The following is an 8,203-nucleotide window of genomic DNA, read 5'->3' on the forward strand; positions in this document are numbered from 1 at the left end:
AATTTGCTCTCCCTATTCTATTTATCATCTGTTTTGTCTCTCTACTTTCAAGAAAAACTTTTCACACACAGATTTCTGCATATACAGTAAGGTGTTTAACTGTGCATGTACATGTACAGTACTACCAGTACATACACATTCACAAAGACATGTCTACAATCATAGGTTGCATCTAAACCCACATTCTACTTTAAAATATCATGTCCAAAACCATGCAAGTGGTTTCTTGCACCAGACAAGTTCTAATTGTTTCACAAGGACAGAGAGAAGTGGGTCAGGTTGCCTTCAAGGGTCCAGTTCCCATGACAGGACAACCAGGCTTGTTGTTAGCATGGCTGGACCTGAGGAATGTTAACACACACATACAAAACGTACTCTACCTACCTTTCCTTGCAATATGTACATTTTTGCAGAAAAATTATAAGACACTAGAGACGATCAGATCGGCTTATACAACAAGAACAGACCATTCTACAATTAGGGGTGTCCAAAAAGATTTTGAACTACAAACTTCAGAATTTACAATACCAGTGAAGGACACACTTCCATTCATGTATCATAAATGCTAATGTACAAATGTATACAGTTTTTCTGCTCTGAGTTATCCTGTAAATTCTACCAATTGTCTGTTGATGACATTTTAAACTATGTTGTCTACTCCACATTCCTCTGGCATACAGATACTACGATTTGCATGGGAGTGTCTGTGTGCACATCATATAATACAATAAAAAAAAACTTATCTCGACTGAAATTAGTGACAACATACAAAACAAGGGTAGGAGATAAAGCTTCCAATCCCTTCACTTATTCCATTTGTCATGACCCAGACAGACATGTATACAAGCCCAACTCTGATACAGACAAGGAAACTGGAAACCAGCCACCCTTGCATTTGACCTTCAGACTAGCACAGTTCAATTTGCAATGTCTGACCTACATAATCCATGTGGCAACTCCATACACAGGCCAGGACTGATCTATGCAGCTGGGGGACAACCATTGAAGACCTACCTACATGTGTTATGAATGCTTATGATGTAAACAGATAGTTTCCCAATTCTAACTGCTTTTGTGCATTTTTCCTGATACATCGAATTTCCATGCCCATGCAAGGATGCATTGAACTGTGGCTTGACGTCACTGTCTGTGCCATATATAATTGCTACATACCCCTGTGTAGGTTTATCTCCGAATTGGGAGATTGAATATCATCAAATTTTGTCTTTTCTGTATAATGCAGTGTGCTTAGAAAAGAAAACAAAATATGGATGAGCTTCTTTGTTTGTCTCACTAGAATCTTTGGCTTATTCCGGGTGTTTCGGTCAGACTACCGTAAATTCATCCATTTATTTTTAAGTGAGGGGTGGCAGTAGAAGGGGATATTATTAGCAACATAATATTGTAAGTTTGCAACATTGAAATTATTCCCTTTGTGATACAAAGCACACCTGTATTTGCAGCGTCATGATTTTGCAGTGCAGAGGTCACTATAAAGATAAAACCATTGCAAACATTTCAAGATTTACAGTATCTATATTTGTGTTAGTATAACAAGAGGATACTCAAATTTGTAACTTGTCAGTACAGTCGAACCTGTATTAGCAGCCACCTTTGCATAGCGACCACCTGGCCATTGTGGTCACTTTTTGTCGGTCCCTTGGATTTTTCCCATTGACCTAAGCATTAAGAAATAGTCTATAGCAGCCACCTGTCCAACGCGGCCACGGCCACACGATTTCCGGCATATTGCGGTCATACAGTGGTTGTATGTCACCCTGCACCGAGTTTAAAATCGTAGTTTGTGAAGATTTGGATTTCCAGACAAGGTCATTTTGGCAGTAGCGAAAGGTACACATGCCTTGAACATTTACCAACATCCGTCATGGCAATACCAATCATTTTCGGTAGATTTGACTTTGGCAGGTTAAGTTGAATTCTGAGATGATGGAGACAATGTTACTTGGTAAAAAAGATTAGTGGGTGCTGAAATCATGTGTAACTTATTGCTCGTACGATCATGGCCAACTGATTAACATATTCTCTATAGTGAACACCTGTCTTTAGTGGCCACTGGCCACATTTCTCTAGTCCATTGAGTGACCGCTATAGGCAGGTTTGACTGTACAATGATAAAGAGTTGTTTTATTTTTATTTTTCATACAAAAGTCTGGCTATATTGACTACAAATTGGATACATTACAACATGGGCAAAGAACTGAGCTACAAATCCTAACCACAGAAATGAAAGCAAGAAGACTTTGTAACAACACACTTTGTCAGCCAGTTGTGTTGAGTGATTCCTACATCAGACATGGATTCCAGTGGATCACTGGGCCATGATGGTACCCTCTGTGTGACCTCTGGGGTCCATGTTACACCATCAAGATAGAATCTACCTGCCAATCAATCAATCAATTAACTGCAATACAAACATCTGGTAATGGACAGAACAGATCCAACACACCATATGTAGGGACAAGCTAGTTAGTTAGTTCAGAACAGCAAATGAATGACACTACAGGCCTTGAAATAATATTACTACTACCACAATCTGACCAACTACTGAAGATCACCAAATAATGTAAAAAAAAATCATAAAAAAGCTGTCTTATAATTGCATCACTCCAACTAATTTTAGTCATTGACGATGTTTAAAATACTGCTAATGCCTCCTTCTAACCTGAAATTTAGTCACTGCAAACTTAAAACATTTTACAGTACTTAATCTAGATCACCTCAAGTTATCCTTATGGCTATCAGTATCATTATCAGATCATTACCATTATCAAAATCAACATGTACATGGCCTTCTCCCAGTACATTGAGAATGCACACAGATTCAACATACAAAATGTACTCTTCAACAACCCTCAAGCACAAGTCAACAAGAGCTAAATACCCACAGAGACAATTGACTCAAAAAAGAACCAAGAGGCCACCATCTAGCATGGTGGCGTTAAATGAGGACAACAAAAATAACAAAAACAAAAACTGTTACCATCTACCAAAGAGGGTCTGCATGCTCTTTTCCGTAAGGCGTTGGCAGGCCTTTTTAATTTCCGTAATTCGTAGAGAAGCTATTTTATTTCACGTAATTCGTAATAAGGATGGAAAATTTCACGTAAAGCGTAGCCAGTGTATTTCACGTAAAGCGTAATCGAGCCTAAAAATTTCACGTAAAGCGTAATTAAGCCTAAAAAATACCCGTAAATCGTAGCCTGGCCTCCCAAATTTCGTAAGTTGAAGCGTATTCTACCAGTAAAGTTAGCCCCTCAAAACACAGGAAATTACGTTTCAGAGGATCAAGATTTCAAAATTTCTCTCGGGCCTCCCTTGCTACTCCTTTCATCTTCGGTCATCGACATGGTAAAAATATGTATCGGGGGCCTCGCCCTCAAAAACCTTATTTGCTATAAATAGAAATGTAATTGAAGTTAGCTAGCTTAGTCTGCCAGTAAAATTTGTCCATCAAAATGCAGGAAATATCATTTTAGAGGGCAGATTTCAAAAATTTCATGGGTCTCCCTTGCGACGCCTCGCGCCTTTGGCACTCGAAATGCTGAAAATATGTTGGGGGATGTGTCAAAACTTAAAGACCTGTTGTGCTAATAGAAATATCATTGTCTACCAGCAAAATTTGCCCATCAAGATGCAAGAAATATCATTTTATAGAGGGTCAGAATTTCAAAATTTCGCCGAATCTCCCTTGCCACTCTTTTCACCTTCGGTCATCGACATGGCATTGCGGGCCTTGCTCTCAAAAACCCTTTTTTTAAAATAGAAATGTCATTGAAGTTAGCTTAGTCTACCAGCAAAATTTGCCTATCGAAATGCAGGAAATATCATTTTATAGACTAATAGAGGGTCAGGATTTCAAAATTTCGCCGGACCTCCCTTGCCACTCTTTTCACCTTCGGTCATCAACTTGGTAAAAACATGTATCATGGTCTCGCCTTCAAAAACCTTTTTTTGCTAATAGAAATGTCATTTAAGTTAGCTTAGTCTGCCAGCAAAATTTGCCCATCAAAATGCAAGAAATGTCATTTTAGAGGGTCAAGATTTAAAAATTCCCTTGCGCCGCCTCGCGCCTTTGGCGCTCGAAATGCTGAAAATTTGTTGGGGGATGTGACGTGTCAACCTCAAACACCATTTTTGCCGATAGAAATGTCATTTAACTTAGCTTTATATATTAGCCAGCAAAATTTTGCCTAAAAAAATCCCTAGGAAATGGCGTTTCAGGGGTCAGGATTTCAAAATCTTCACGGAATTCCCTTGTGACGCCTCGCCCCTTCGGCGCTCGACATGGCAAAAATATGTTGGGTGGTGTACCCTCAAAAGCTTGCGCTGAGTGAACCCTTGGGAATCTTTAATAAGATATGCAATTTGTCTTAGCTTTGTCCACCAGCGAAACTTTCCCCTCAGAGAGTCAAATTTCAATCTTCTCATGGCTCCACCTCTGTCGAGCGTTGCCAGCTTTCCAGAATTTAACGTAAACCGTTGCCAGCCTTTCTGAATTTAGCGTAAAACGTTGCCGGCCTCTTGAATTTAACGTAAAGCGTTGTCGACCGTCCAGAATTTACCGTAAAGCGTTGTCAGGACCCCCCATGCAGACCCTCACCAAAATTTGGACTTAAACTCAACTTTTGGAGGCTTTGTAGATACTGTTAATTAATATTTCTATGGCAGTACTACATAATGGAAGCTTTCTCCCTCTCATAAATATCAAAAGACAAGATGACAGCAAGTTTTTGTATAGACAACAATCTATGTCAACATGACATTTAGCCCATCTCTGTGATCAATAAACAGATAAGTCCATATAATCCTGTTGCTGTCTACTGTTCATGCAGTATGAAATTACATGATCATGTATACAAACTGATGATACTCTTATCCTTTAACTGCTGAACACATATTTACTTATTTATCATAAAGTAATAGGATGCAAATGAGTTGTTCCACAGACTTCCACAGGGTTGTTTACCAGGTACTACAAATTCAAGTTTGTGTGAAATTAACTCTGTGGTAGGAGCCGTTTAGTCAGGCTGGTTTAGTAGTAGTGGTACCTTAAGTTAAGTTTGCCACCGTTTTAAAAGAAGTAATAATTGATGTCAGACAGAAATTCAGCATATGTTATTATTAATCCAAAGATTAAGTGACTACAATCACCTGCACTGTAATATGAAAATTTTAACACCTTCTTTTGGCTAAGAATCCACTACAATGCCCAGTGCAGTTAACCAACAAATTTGCATCACAATCATCATAATTACCAGCTAGACTTGTCTGTGTACATTACATTAGGTACTCCAGACAGTTATTTACAAAACAAAAGAAATCTTCCTCAACAAGGGAAAAATGTCTCCTGACACACAACATTTTCCAGCCATGCCATACCTGTAACACTAGTTGTCACAGAAATGATTAAACAAAACTTTGCAACACAAAACAACCGTCAGTCATTACAAACATATTTCTTTTCTGTCTGAGACGACACGACAGCCGGTTCAAATCGATACAAACGTCCGTGTATCGATCCGTCCAGGTCCCGTTTTAGACTCAAAAGTGCCCTCATCGTCAAAATCCTAGCTGTGATTGCTTCCAATATAGCCTGCTGGACGAAGTTTTAAGTTGTTGACGTTATAACAGTAACATAATTTTTTAACTGGAAAATCAAAACTACCAAATATGTCTACCACTACCAGGTCTAAAGCTGACGAAATATTTTCTTGAAACAAACCTACACGTAGTTGCGACGTGCTAGCGAATTTTATACTACACTAGTGGGGTTATTATGTAATCCAGATGCCACAGATCGTCACTGAGAAATAAACTATATATAAGTAAAGTCTGCATGCTTAAAAGGTGTTTTGTGAGCACGTGTCCAGGTTTACAACCGACATACTACTATCAGTCGACCGCCGGACCGAGTTCAGACGAGCAGGACCGACCTATCGAGTCTACAAACATCATGACATGCGATGCAGCTTTGGATTCGGTTAAGAAATAGATGGGCTAGTAGTTACAGGAATACCATATGAGTAGTTTTAGAATGATCTTTGTGGGTTGTTTACATGTTATTCTGAAATCATGTTACACAAACGACCTCGTCACCTGTGCCCCCCTCCCCACCACCTAAACAGTCACAACGCCCCTTCACAAAACACGTACCGTTTTTCCGTGTTACGTGAAGTCCGGAGGAGATTAAGCCACATGGGGCGACGAAAACAGCCTTCGTCCTTCTGAGACTTACTGAAATTCTTACTTGAGCTAGAGCAAATCCGTATCATTGTGTCGAAGTTTGTGGGAAATGTCTAACCTTTCACGTAAGCCTCCAAAGAAGCCCCGCCATGTTTAGAGCTTGTTAACACACGTAAACGTATGCATTCTTCCGCATAACAAAAATGTTACTCAATCAATTCCAGAAAAGATCTCATTATCTATCTATTTCGGTACTTTTAAATGATCAACAAATGTCAAAGAAAATAAGGAAAGCAACGTTTCTGTATGGTTTACATTTTTTTGGTCAATTCTACGACGTTAAACTATTTTTTTGTAACAAGCCTGAAGACATCACTAATTTGTGAAGCATATCACTCCGCCACCAGCTTCATTGGGAGTCAAGGCGGGCACTTCAAAGTTGTGTCATGACTTTCAAATCACATCCAGTTGCATATAATAAGGACTGCCGAGCCAAAAATGTTTCACTCTCGAAAATACATATTTTGTTATACTCAAGAAGCTTGTGTTTTCAGTAGTGTTTGTAAAAGTTTACGGAAGACCATTAATTAGAAGGACGCTGTAATTGTTATACTGGAAGTTTATTTGAAAGTTATGTTATATATATTTGCAAGTTATGTTATATATAAACAACACCTTGAGAAGACCAAGGAGCTTTTATCAATAAAAGCTCCTTAAGAGTACCAGTATAATTCGAGATGAACTGCATGTATGTGGGTAGGTCTTGATTAGACTTGTGGCTTGTTCTTGTTACTGCAACAGAACTGGGTTCAATGGTCTTCAATATCTGATGTTCTGGTTATGCCAAGACTGGCAACGTTGGCTTTAGTTATGCTTCATATGATTAGATAAATACTAATTATGCAAACCAGAATCTGAATCGCATCATTAATGTCTGTTGTTGTTGTCAAGTTCATAACCACATACACTTTGTTCAATTGTAAGACTATTCCAACACTGAATGTATCTGAGAAAGAGAACACTGGTAACTTAGATAAACATTATGCAAACAGGGGAGCTAATTTGTAGAATTAGTGAGAAAATGCTATCCAGTTGTATTATCTGTTCATTTTCTAATCGGTCCAAAATATAGTCCACTCAGGTCTGTTTTTTCCGGACCGGTCCAACAAGAAAAAACAGTTTTGTACTGGTACACTGAACCAGTACCCGCCCCTTGTAACTTAGATAATGATCCATGCTGGACTGACTAATTGTGTTACCCAAGAGTACTCAAGATGCGCAGTACTATTTGAGCCTTATAATTGTCATGGCTAATCATCAATGGCTTTATTCACATAAGGGCTGAGCCTTCGGTACCATAACAATCTGTACAAAATACTCCAGTTGGTATGTACATCTTTGCCTTTGAGTAGTATGAGGTACTAGTATAATTCCTATCAAACAGTTCTGATTGCATCATTTTTAAAGTAAATTTGAATACATATGCTTCAGGGGTAGCCTCCTTCATAGACTTCTACCAGCATAGCTTTTATATTTTAGGTAGAGCGATGGCCAGCATGGAAACTTCCTCTCTTGTCATAAGAGAAAAAAAACATAAGTCAGAGCTGCTAAAATAAACATAAGTCAGAGCTGCTAAAAGTCTGCGTAGGAGGCTACTTCAGGTGCAGCAGGTAGAATACTAAAATGTACATGTATATACCTGGGTAGACATGTGTTCTGACCAAGGGTACCTTCTGGCCGGACACACCTGTAACTATGTAACATACTTTCAGAATATGGAAGCTTTTAACCAACTGGTACAGCAATGAGCTTTCCAACTGACGGAAACGTCACACACTTTATGGAAAACATTACATTCAAAGGCAGCACCATCATTTTAAGTCTGTAGACATACCATGGAAGGTCTACGGATAACCCTGACACATATAGTTTTAATACACCTGTTTCTGGTCTAATGCGTATACTGGTAGTGCTGTATACTATTACAACACATTTTTCT

The 8,203-nt window shown here is 38.8% G+C and overlaps 1 protein-coding gene across 1 annotated transcript in view; it reads right to left on the reverse strand.

The window, feature by feature from the left end:
- The window catches only part of LOC118406390 (C-myc promoter-binding protein-like), a gene marked incomplete at its 3' end in the record, with an annotated part of 41,086 nt that extends 34,680 nt beyond the window's left edge, over positions 1 to 6,406 (reverse strand). The window contains 1 exon segment of the mRNA XM_035806417.1: positions 6,175 to 6,406.
- Between the last annotated feature and the right edge of the window lie 1,797 nt (positions 6,407 to 8,203).

Source organism: Branchiostoma floridae, chromosome 19, assembly GCF_000003815.2.
Source record: "Branchiostoma floridae strain S238N-H82 chromosome 19, Bfl_VNyyK, whole genome shotgun sequence".
NCBI lineage: Eukaryota > Metazoa > Chordata > Leptocardii > Amphioxiformes > Branchiostomatidae > Branchiostoma > Branchiostoma floridae.